General features: G+C 41.5%; 1 long non-coding RNA gene and 1 pseudogene across 1 annotated transcript; one reads left to right on the forward strand and one right to left on the reverse strand.

Annotated features, from left to right (window-relative positions):
* Positions 1-1,268: 1,268 nt before the first annotated feature.
* Positions 1,269-2,992, reverse strand: LOC134620291 (switch-associated protein 70-like; annotated as a pseudogene).
* Positions 2,993-5,512: 2,520 nt separating this feature from the next.
* LOC134624209 (uncharacterized) lies at positions 5,513-10,818 on the forward strand. Its single transcript, XR_010093476.1, has 3 exons — positions 5,513-5,567; positions 9,868-9,979; positions 10,730-10,818. It is a non-coding gene; the product is annotated as an uncharacterized LOC134624209 (long non-coding RNA).
* Positions 10,819-12,963: the final 2,145 nt, after the last annotated feature.

Here is a 12,963-nt window from a genome sequence, read left to right on the forward strand (position 1 = left end):
GAGCTAGATGAAATTGTGAACAGTTTGGTTCATCTTTAGTTATATGGTTCTATCTAGCATATTCTATCTTGATATGCTGTCTTATCACAGGTTAATTTTTCAAAAATATTTCCAATTATTTAAGCAAGGAAAGGGCTACATGTAAATGGACTGGTTCTTTAATAGTGCTTTTCTACTCTACTCTGAGCACTCAAAGCGCTTATACACTAATTCATTCACCCAATCACACCCATTCACACAAGCACTTATAAACTTAGTGCTAATTATCTAACATTCACACACATTCACACTCCGATGGACGTTAGTACCTTGCCCAAGGATATTTGGCATGCAGACTGGAGCAGCCTGGGATCGAAACACCAACCTTCTGGTTAGTGGCTGACCTGCTTTGCCACCTGAGCTACAGCCACCCACTTTTTTTTTCTCCTTTTTAAGCTTATATCTCCAAGCCACACGTCCAAAATGTATGTGACAGAATGAAAAATGACACAGTGGAAAAGTATTTAACATTTTTTAATTAATTTATTAATTTTTTAAATTTTAATTAATTTGGCAATATCATCTTGCTGAAGCGTTTCATCGTCATCATCCTGGTAGATGGTATATAGATAATATAAAGTGCTGTATGCTGAAGAACAGTCCCACACATGATGATCCCACCGCCAACCTTCACTGTTGGTATGGTGTTTTGGGGGTGATGTGCAGTGCCTTCTGCTGATTCCAAGTTTTTCTGCAGCTCTCCACAAGTGCTCCTTGGCTCTAGGACAACTCTTCTGACAATTCTTTCCACTCCTCTGTCTGAAATCTTGCGGGGAGCACCTGGTTGTGGTCTGCTTATGGTGAAAAATCTCCAAATCTCCACAATACCGAATTCTTTGGATCCCTCTGTTCAACAATGTCTTCGTCTTTTGAGCCATGGACCGTGTTTGTTGTCATAGTCACTGGTCCGGTTTGGCACTACTCCTATTGTCACTGTCACATTGTGTGTACAAATATAAACCGAACGCCTTCTATTGGTTTTGTGCTGATTATGTCTCATTTTTCTACTGAAGAAAAGTTATTTTGCAATAATTATCCTTTTCAATTCCCTTCCCTAAATTATGAGGTGACGTTTTCTTGTTGGTGGTTTTAGAGATAATCAATGGTGGAACAACACTAACATAGAGCCATGTTTATCAGTTCTATCTGTGCTTCCTACAGGGTAACGTGAGATTTATTGATTAGTTAATGCCACCTTATTATAAAATGCCTTTTTATCCTGGCAAAGATATGCTTCATCAGAGACGTTCCAGTACATCCCAGCAGGCCTGTCTCATCTTTCCCTTGTTAGTTAAACATGTTTAAGGTTATGATAATGGTTTACAGCAGCTTTACTGAGCTTAAGTCGCCTGGTTCTTCATCTCCCGCCATTGTTTCTCCCTCAGACTGAGCTCTGCTTCAGAAAAGGCTGCAGGGCCCCAGTTTGTGATATTCTGCTGCCCCTTGGCACCTGGCTGAATGAGCTGTAACAACCCCTCATGTTCAGCCACTTTGTGCTTCCAGGTCTTGGTGTTGTTGGTCGCAGTTTCCAGCTTCTTCTTTACCGTCTCATACTGCTCCAGCGCCCCCTGCCTCTCCAGCTCCAGCTGCTCCAGCTGCTTCATTGCAGCTTGCAGGGCGCTCTCCTTGGCCAGACGCTCCTTCTCCAGTTCCTCTTTCTCAGCCACCGTGACGGAGATGGCCTGCTTCTGCTGCAAATGGATCTGCTCTAACTCTGCTCTCTTCTTGGCCTCCTGCTTCAGTAATCGTGTCTGCAGCTTACCTTTCGTCTTCCAAAGCGTGTTCCAGCTGGCGATATATGTCTTCCAGCTCATGGACCCTCTGCAGGTACTGCAGTTTGGGTCTGAAGGCGTCTTTTTTCTTCTTCTGCTGCGTTAGCTGCTGCCTCCTCCAGAGCCTTCCTCATATTTTCCAGTTCATGCTGCTTGGCCTCATTGGCTGTCTGCAGCTCCCTCATCCTCAGCTCCAGTTCTTCCTGTTTAGCCTGCTGTTTCAGCCGCAGCTCTCTGCGCTTCTGTCAAGCCTTGCGGTGCGGCGCTGGTCTGCCCTGACGCAGCAGAGTCACGCAGTTTTGAACAGCTTGGATCCACTCCTGCTTCTTCTTCTTGTCTGATGCACTGATTTCAAAGCTTTTTTGTGATGACTTGATGAGGAAGAGGCACTTCTTTCCCTCTTTATCCTGTAAATGCTCCACACTGCAGTTTCCATCCAACAGGATGTCTCCTTTCTTTTCAGCCAAGTCTTCACCAACATAGTATGAGATTGTGTTTGGCTTCAGCACAAACCAGCGCTCCGTCCAGTTCTTTCTCTTGTGCCCTTTCTTCATCATATAGCCCTGCTTGAGCACGTCAAGAATGAGTTCCTGGTAGACTTCACCGATTCCCATTGAGAGCGTCTGATGGTCCATGCCCTTACTGAAATGACCCAACCCAACTAGGCTGATGAGCTCCCATGCATTCAGACACTGCTGCTTTAAGTTCAGCTACAGCTTATACTCCTCGAAGCGCTCCTTCACCCAGCTTCCCCCCATCGCCTCTGTCAACTTACGCAAGAAGTACTCAATCTCCTCAGTGACGATGATCAGGGGGTATCTGTCTTCAGACAGGAAGTTGAAGATGCACCAGATCTTGAAGGCGTCATCGTTACAGATCTTCAGCTCATTCTGCTCCAGGTTCTTCCTATACCACAACGTCCAGCACATTTTGTTGAAGTCCTGACGGTTAAAGTTATCCTTCACCTTATCCAGAATGAACTTGTTCAGGTATGGCATGTATCCCTGGTTGGAGACAGGACCCTCGTCATCATCTTTGAAGTACTCTTCCAGAGCCACCGGGTAATGAGGAATGTTCATGACAGTACATAAGTTGTGGGACAGCACCTTCAGCTGAGATTTAGAGACTTTGCCACTTTTGTCCACATCCAGCGCTGTGAAGGCGTGCCAAATGGACTTTAAAAGTCAACATACAACTCTTTATTTCTATTAATGTCTTACTTTATTCCTACCTGACTGACATGTTGAGGAATTATGAGTGATTGGCACACTGTAGTGGTAAAAGTTGCTACCAATCAAATTATGATATTTGAAAGTTAAAACAAAACAACTGACTGTTTTATATTATATCTAATATATATTATGTAATTATCCTTATAATTACAAAATGTTTTATGTAATATTTATGTTTTGTAATTTAAATCTGACATCACAAAAGTATTTTGGAATTTGAATAATGTATTTTGTAACTGCAGTACACATAATACTAATTTTGAACAATTCTGTCCAGGTTCCTTGCCACCGGGGACTCCTTCAGGACCATCGCGTTCAGTTTCAGAGTCGGTGTGTCCACAGTGTGCCAGATCACCCCGCAGGTAGCGACGGCCATCTGGGACTGTCTAGTGGACGACTTCATGGCGGTGCCTTCACCTGGAGACTGGCGGTCCATCACAGAGGGACTCCAGGAGCGCTGGAACTTCCCTCTCTGCTGTGGAGCTCTGGATGGGGAGCACGTCCAGACAAAGGCACCCCATATATCATATAGGAGACACACACATTGATATACACTAAATATTTATTTCATATCTTTTTTTGTGGTGCCCAAATTTATGCACCTGCTTGATTTTGTTTAAACAATTATTGCACACGTTTTGTAAATCCACTAAACTTCTTTTCACTTCTCAAATATCTGTGTGTGTCTCCTGTATGATATATTTAACTGACATTTGTTATTGTAACAACCAACGATTTATACAGGAAAATAATGGCCATTAACAAGGTTGCCCAAACTTTTGCATCCCACTGTTTTAATATATTCTGTCATTAGTATAATATGAAATAAATTCTGTCAAGTCGTGTGCCAACATTTGCTGTGTAGTAGAACTGAGACATTAGTCATTATAAAAATTTATTTTAAATTATATTAAAATTCTCAAACAGAAAAACATTAAAGATATAATATAATATAATATAATATAAATATATAAAATATAAGTATTTACAGAGAGACAGGAATAAAAAGGACCCAGCTGCTCTCCAGAGCAGGGACAAGGCTGAGGAGGAAATGTTCCATTGGAGACTAGCATGGCCTCTTCAGGAACTCCAGGATGGCCAGCTCCACCGCTGATGGACCGTCCTGGGACCGTCCCTCATCTGCCTCGGAACTGCTACTAGGTTTTAATTTCAACATTGAAAAAAACAAAACAAAACAACAGGATATGCTGTCAGTAAATAATTGTTTCTATTGATTCTACTTCTGTTGACTAGTTTGATGACAGTGAAACAATCACAGCAGATTGTGTGATGATGTCACTGTTACATTCAGTGTGTGTGACATCATGTTAGTGCAGCTGATAACAGCCTGGTTCTGTTAGAAACACATGAACGTGTCCATAGATCAGTGTGTGTTTAACATGAGAGCTTCAGCCCTGCTGATGTGTTCAATAAAGACATGCAGGAAAACTGATGAGACTCTGAAATAACTCTTTATATTTATAATGTAACTCTGCATCAAAAGAACAACAAAGGATCCCAGACAGGTTTATGTCAACAAAGACCATGTTTCTGTGTTTCTAACAGTTTGACATTATTAGGAAACAGACTGCAGTGAACAGGATTTATAAAGAGCTTATATATAAAGATATGACAGCTGTTTGTTGATCACTCTGTGTTTGGACCTGATCAGTCCAGCTGTTTACTTGAAATATGTTCATTTACCTGTGACGTTATATTTATGTTCTTGTCTCTGGTGAAAAACACATTTTAATGTCCCTCAGATTTTTCTCCCAGATGAATAAATCTAAAAATGACACAAACTGACTGCAGCTACTTTTTGTCCTTTCTGTCAGAAACCTTCATGTGACTCATGAGAGACACGTTTCAGCTGTTTGTGACAGATCAGAGGCCAACAAGTCATTTATAACACTTTCCATCATTGTTTAGCACAAACCAACACGTTCTCACTCCCAACTCGTCAAATGTGTGACGCATGGTCAGGCTCCCTCTGCTTCGCTTATCGACGCGCAGGGTACCCCCCTGGCGTCGAGAATTGACGTGCAGGGTCCTCCTATTGAATACTGCAGAGCTCCCTAAACGTTGTTTATTGACGACAAGAGATTTCCGCGGAAGAGCCTGTTGTTCGTATATTTATACATTTCCGAAATCACATTGTAGTGACGTGTACTGAACACAATATATTATATAATGTAAACAACTACCTGAGAAACAGCAGATACAGCAGATAAATTAATTATAGGCCATTACTTTTGTATCGTTTATTGCATTTATGGAGGAAGAGGTGTATGCTGGGTAATGGCACAGCTAGCAACCGGGTGACTTTATTCACCCACTTCGGCTGTTATCAGTCCATACAATGGGCGTTATTAGCAGAAATCAGTCCCATAGATGTGGGCCATCCACCTGCTAGATTGTTCAGAAGGTTGTTCTCATCCATCCAGATGGAGGATCACTGACAGGAGCGTGGGAAGACTCCAGAATCCACTCTTGCTGGAATCCGGTGGATACAGCAGTGTTACAGGTAAGACCATTTAAACGGACAGCATTTATAGAATGACTATTAAATCTCCAAAAGTTGAATCTGTTCATCTGGACGTAGCGTTTTGTGGGAGAAACGTTTCGTCACTCATCCAAGTGACTTCTTCAGTCTCAGCTGACTGCAGGTTTCCCCAAACCTTATAAACAGTACATTTGCATAATGACTGAAACCAGCCCACTGAAGGAACAATGAGCTGTGAGGTCAGTTCCTTAATCATAATTATGCAAATTCCCATGACCATTGATCAACAATCACTGACCAAAACCCACTGATCAAAGAACACTGATCAATGGCCATGAGTACCATTCACAGAGAGTTGGGGAATGGCTGCAATCACAGCGTTGTAAGATGGCGAAAGATGTACCCTTAGGCCCCCTCCTCGATTCAGAGATGGTCTTTCCCTCTTCACGTAAATGGCCTCCTTGACTCCGCGCTCAAACCAGCGTTCCTCCCTGTCCAGGATGTGTACATCCTCATCATTGAAAGAGTGTCCACTGGCCTGTAGGTGTAAATAGACTGCAGAGTCCTGGCCTGATGAGGTAGCTCTTCTGTGTTGTGCCATCCGCTTCGCTAGAGGTTGTTTGGTTTCCCCGATGTATAAATCCTGGCAATCCTCCTGGCACTTAACAGCGTACACTATGTTACTCTGTTTGTGTCGGGGGACCCGATCCTTGGGGTGGACCAGTTTTTGGCGCAGCGTGTTTTGGGGTTTAAAAGCCACGGAGACACGGTGTTTAGAAAAAATGCGTCTCAACTGTTCCGATACTCCTGACACATATGGGATCACTACAGGTTTTCGCCTGGGCAGCGGTTGTCCTTCTCTCCTGGATCGGCTGGAGCTTTCTTTAGGTGCCTTTCCCGCTTTGACAAAAGTCCAGCTGGGATAACCACATTTACTCAGGGCCTTCTTGATGTGCTGTTCTTCTGCCTCCCTGGCCGCTGTGTCAGTGGGGATGGTGTTCGCTCTGTGTTGTAGAGTCCTGATGACACCCAGTTTGTGCTCCAGTGGATGATGAGAGTCAAACCTTAGATACTGATCCGTATGTGTAGGTTTACGGTACACGTCAGCCTTTAGATGTCCCCCATTACTGATGGAAATCTCACAGTCTAAGAAGGCTAACCTGCCACTTTTCATATCCTCCCTGGTGAATTTGATGTGTCGGTCCACCGAGTTAATGTGATCCGTGAAATGTAGTACGTCCTGAGATTTGATTTTCACCCAGGTGTCATCCACATATCTGAACCAATGGCTTGGTGGTGTTCCAGGGTAGGATAGCAAAGCCCTCTTTTCCACTTCTTCCATGTACAAATTGGCCACGATGGGTGAAACTGGGGAGCCCATGGCACACCCATGTTTCTGCCTGTAGAACTGACCCTTGTATGTGAAGTAGGTGGAATGAAGACACAGTTCCAAAAGCAAACACACTTGGTCGATGCTGAGAGTGGTCCTGTTGCTGAGGTTGGTGTCATCCTGTAATCTCTTACGGACTACCTCCAACGCTTCCGTGACTGGGATGCAAGTGAAGAGAGATGTAACGTCGTACGAGACCATGGTTTCATCTGCCTCCATAATGACATCTCTCACCTTCTCAACAAAATCCAGGGTGTTCTGGATGTGGTGTTCAGAGCTGCCCACCAGCGGGTTTAGGATCGAAGCCAGAAACTCGGAGATGTTATAGGTGACCGAGTTGATCATGCAGACAATCGGTCTTAAAGGTGCACCCTGCTTATGTATTTTCGGTAAACCATACAGACTTGGTGTAGACTCCCCTGGGTACAGCCTGTGGTATGAGGTCCGGTCAATAGCCTTGTCTTGTTCCAACTGCTTCAGACAGTCTATCACCCTCTTCCTGTAGCCACTTCCTGGGTCTCGTTTCAGGGGCTCATAAGTATTTTCATCACTGAGTAGTGACAAAATCTTCTCATGATAGTCTTTCTGGTTAAGCAATACTGTGCACCTACCCTTGTCTGCCGGAAGGGGAAACCTGCAGTCAGCTGCAGCTGAGACTGAAGAAGTCACTTGGATGAGTGACGAAACGTTTCTCCCACAAAACGCTACGTCCAGATGAACAGATTCAACTTTTGGAGATTTACTTTCCTGGATGATTGAGAATGCATCAAGACAATGACTATTAAAAGTCAGCGAGTGTCAATAATGTTAATGTGCTTATGTTAGTGTAACATATGTGTTAAATACTTGTGAATTTCACCCAAAACACCTTTTTTTTGGATTAAATATGTCATTTTGCATCTCACTCTCCTACCTGTGTGATCTGAGTCTGTGTGCGTTCGTGTGTGTGTGCGCTGCGTAGTGACGTGGGCGCGTGCATGTGTGCCCCGGTCACAGCTCCTTTCAGCATGGCCGGAGGTAAGTCACTGCCACGTTGCTCTCTGCTAATTAAAGTTTGTTCAGAGCCCAAGCTGCAATATAAATATAGCCGAACCGCAGCGTTTTTGTTTGTCAATAAGAGATTCGTTCGGGATAAGTTTTGTGGCGGGCGGAGTTTGCAAATATATGTTTTTAATGAGTTTTAGCCGAGAACGCAGCTGAAATGCTAGCATGCTAAGTTAGCCTGATCGCTAGCGGCTTGTGAGCGTACTCGCGGCAGTCTTTTTTTAACAGCGTGCACTCTTTTTTCCTTCGTCAGGAGAGGTGCACTGGCAGACGCATGACACACACAGATCAGACTATTTCTGTGTTGCAGGTATGGAGATGTTCTTGTGTTTTAGAGATGCAGTCTTTCGTTCATTGTTTTTATGGTACAGTGTTGTATTCCCTGTTGCATGGCGGTTATTAATATGATTGAACTTAAGCATAATGTTTGAATTGTAAGTACCAAAGTATTGGGTCCTGGTTATTGAATTGTATTTATCTGACTGTTTATTTGTTTTTTTTAATTATTATGTTTATTGTTCTTATAAGTTGTTTTTGATGATTTTTCAGTGACATATTATTTATTTTGTGCTTTTTGTCTTCAGAGCTCAAGTTAATGTTTTAAAACAATTTGTTGTATCTGATATATTATTGTAGTGTTAATGAAGCTGCAGGCACAGCTCCTTTCAGCATGGCCGGAGGAGAGGTGCACTGGCAGACGCATGACACACACAGATCAGACTATTTCTGTGTTGCAGATGTGCAGTAAAGAGCCAAGACCCAGTACTGTCTCCTGCCTCTTACTCTTACACCGTAACACAACGCAACGACAACAGGCGTAACACTTGAACGGGTTACATTAGTAATACAGCGAGTGCTAATATAACAGCTTTAAGATGCATTTGTAGATATTATTACGGGTTTTACCGTCTTTATGGTGCTAGCTTAAAGTTACGGTGTAAACGTTAGCTTATATTGTAGTAAAGCTGTTACTGTTTAAACGATGTTGGGACAGAAATATTAGCTTCTGTCATGACTGATGAAGTTACTAGTTAATAAAGTTTCCAGTAAAGTGATTAATCGCAGCCATAGATTGACAGTAAATATCCAGATTAGCTTCAATGCATCTGTAATAAATATGTGCAAGTTTCAATGCTTCATTTAAACTGTATGATACTTATACTGACCCAGGGTCAGTGTAAAATACAATCCTAGCTGTGTGAACAAAGCCTGGCTCCTTTAATCCTGCATGACAAACCTCAGGATGCAGGTTCTTATCACTCTTTCCTGCTGGCACACCTGTCACACCTGAGAGTCAGCTAGAAACTTACAGTGACGTGGACATCATGCAAAGACTGCCAGACTCTGTAATACTGTAAATGATCAGTGACTCAGGTTAACACTAAACTTTAAACAGTACCTCTGTGTCTCTGTGTGTGCTGAACATTTAGGATTGAGTCAGGCTGCATTGACTGTGGGACTTTAATGTGTTAAAAGCAGGTTGAAGACAGCTCAGAAACATATGAAGATTAAAATTTAGCATTATGGCTGCTGGTGGTTTGTAAAGCCTCTACTCAGCTTTGTTACTAATTTATGTTAGTTGTTGTTTAACACAGATTTCAGAAGAGCAAAGATGAGCACTGTTGCTTAATCCTTAATAGTTTAACTGGATTGGAAATCAATTAAATACAGATTCTTCTTCCTTCCACAGAAGTTTCATTTGTCAGTGTGGGACTGCTGAGTCACCTGAAGAACTCATTTCATTCATTCTCCACAATGTTGATTTACAGAAATGTTTCACAGGAGCTGATTCCTCCCAAAGGGTGAACTAGTGTGTTTCCATAGATTATCTCTGTATGAATGTACTTCTTAAATAAAGGCAAGTGTTTGTCCTGTTTTGTTCCTCAGGTACAGTACGTGATATTAAGGGCAGGCGGTCATCACTGGGGGAAGACAAGAAGCAGACGTACTTCCAAGAGGGAGCTGCAGTGAGGACACAGCCTGGTCACTGAGGTCAGAGGTCAGAATCTGAAACAGCTCAGGTTTATATTCTAGGGGTTATAAAAAAATTGAAATGTATTTCTAAAGAAACCTTTAAATAATATTTCAAATAATAGTCATAATTATGATTATTATTAGAAATATCAAACATTTAAGTGGATTTTCTGTCACACGTATTGTGTTAGCCCTGCGATAACTAGCAGCCTGTCTTTGTCCTGTATCAGCTGGGATAGGCTTCATCCTCCCGCGACCTTGAATTGGATACATGAATTTTGTTGAATTGTATTCCAATTATGTAATCTGATCTTTTACAAACTCAAGGTATCCAATCAAAATGTAAGTAATAATGATAAAAATTGGAAAGCAGAAATATGTGTGACATGAATGTAAATGTGTTAGCTGACATAGAGGACAGCTACATGTAGTCTGAAAAACCTTTGTTGTCAAGTTTGCAGGTCCATCAGCACGAGACATTCTTACATAGAAGAGACTGTTAAAGTCTCTAACTCAGTGAAGCATTATTGGTCCAGTCTGTTTGGGTGAATATAGTAAGCTGATGTTTGTCCATTTATTGACACATTTTCTTAAGTGCTTATCCAGTTCAGGATCACAGTGGAGCTGCAGCTGGATATGTTCAGTAAAGAAACCTTACAAAAGTTAACATAAACCTGCATCTCTGTACGTTGTTGTCCACAGGATGAGAATCAAACTGGAAGACTGTGGAACATGTTAATAAATATTTGTGTGTTTATGCCTGTGTCTTTCACAGGAGGCGCTGGAAGGTTTCCCTAATAGTTCCTGGTGAATCAAAGCAGAACCATAAAGGTTGCTGGACTGCATGGTGGCCTTACCCCTGAGCAGTCATCCTGTTAAAGGAGGAACCAGTTAGAAGCTGTTTTCAAAGTAGCTGCGCAGATTTCATCTCAAGTAAGCGATTAACTGTTTGTTTGTTCTGCCACTTAAAGAGCATTTAAGGACGTCTTTTGAGTGTCCAGTTCAATTTATTCTACTGGCTCTCATGATCATTTGTGATTATGGACATATTTTTCATGTTCATCGAGCTATTTAGTAAATTCTATCTATTTAGTAATATCTGTCAGCTATAAAATGTAATATAAATATAAAAATATCTAAATATCTCCTGCCCGTTGTATTTTAATGATGTAAGACCAGACGTGTGTTATCGTGTTACATAAGCATTCCTCACATATCAATGAGATGCTGTACAGTACAATCCTACTGACACAGCAGAGGGATAACGACGGCTATTCAACATCGTTACACAACACATTCAAGCTGCATGATGCAGACAAAGTGACTAAATCATCTTTTTGTGGTCTATTGTCTTCAAACCAGCAGACAAAGCCGATGGCAGAAGATGTTTGGAGAAGAACTTCAGGCCGTCTACTGACAAGGTATTTTTTTCTTGTTATCAAAAGACATTTGGAGTGACGGCTTCTACAACTGTGCTGAAGTAAAGCTTACAGTCTAAGAAGTCACAGTGTTGATATTCAGCACAAAGAGAAAAGCTCACTTGTTTGAATTTATTTACAATCATAGTTTTTGTAAATTCTGACTGTAAACAGCTTTTATTTAATTTAAAGCTTTCTATGTCCCAATGAGCCATTTACACTGACCAGTGTCAGTTTGACTGTAACACATTCATTATTTAGATCCAGCATTTCTAAGAGAAATAACTGCATGTAAAAAATGGCAGCCCTCAGGCCAGGTTTATAGAGATATATGCATGCATTATGAAATTTATGTATCCCAGATCATTTTTATTTATCTAGTCCTGGCAGACCCACCCCTTTCTCCCAAGTTAACTGCAACCCAAAAGAACTAGTGGGGGTCATTACACACTCACAACCAGTGTGGGGTAAAAAGAGCCACCAAAAACCTGTCAGCCTGCACAGCTACATATGTGCTAAAAGCTATAAGAGTTAGAAGCTCTGCTTATGGAGAAACTTTCTAAGCCTAATAGAGGACAGGTACTCCTGCCCAAATAACATGATATAACCCCACATACAGCCCAGCCATAAAGAGAACCAAGTCATTTAGTTAAAGACAGCATGGGACCAAATGCATTTAACCAGCCTGCACCAACCTGACATTTCTTCCTCCTGAATTAAATGAATGAATGGATGAAAGTTAAATGACTACAAACCTAAAGCCACTAGTTCCCACACTGGAGTTCCCTGACACTGTGTTAACTGTACTGAGCTTGTATCAACAGTTGTAACAGGCTAAGCTACGTGAGACACTGCATTGAATGATTGTTTCTATCTTAATGGTTTCAGCTCATATGTTCTTTTTCCTTTCAGTAGATCAAAGCAGCTCGTGCTCTTTCTGCTTCCATTTTGATGGCAAGAAGAAGAAGAAGAAGACTTCAGCGAAGTGGCGTTCATGGTCTCAGTGGACAGTCATGGTCACACACTGCATGTGGTTTTAAAAGCAAGATGTCTGTTCACCACAACAATGGAGATGTGTAATATCAGTGCAGCTACGGTTTGTTCTTGAACATCAGTTCTGTTTTCTACTTTGACCACTTAGACCAAAAAAAGTGTTGTTTTCAGATTCTTTCTTTTAAATCTGTAAAGCACCTGTTCTTTTTTTATTACAATTAGTTTCACATAAATGTTAGTGTTTCCTTTATGGTCTTTTAATGCACGTCTACATTAGAGACATTTCTGTTACCAATTTATGAGACTGGGCTGCTTGACTACAATTTGGAAATGGATGCAAAATCACACGGATCGTGCTATTGTTTGTTTTTTAATATGATGGACTGAACACAGGAGGTATCTGACTAAGCAAAGATTAATCTGATCCCATTTCTACCTGTCTCTACTGTTTCAACTGTAATTGTCAGGATATATATTTATTCCAGCTCTCATAGGGCAAAGCAATGACTCAGACGTGTCAAATGTTCTTTGATTTGATACACAATATGAAGTTCACAATTTTCTTACAAATAAAACTCTAATGACAAACATGAACAGC

Source organism: Pelmatolapia mariae, linkage group LG3_W (genome assembly GCF_036321145.2).
Source record: "Pelmatolapia mariae isolate MD_Pm_ZW linkage group LG3_W, Pm_UMD_F_2, whole genome shotgun sequence".
NCBI classification, from domain to species: Eukaryota; Metazoa; Chordata; class Actinopteri; order Cichliformes; family Cichlidae; genus Pelmatolapia; species Pelmatolapia mariae.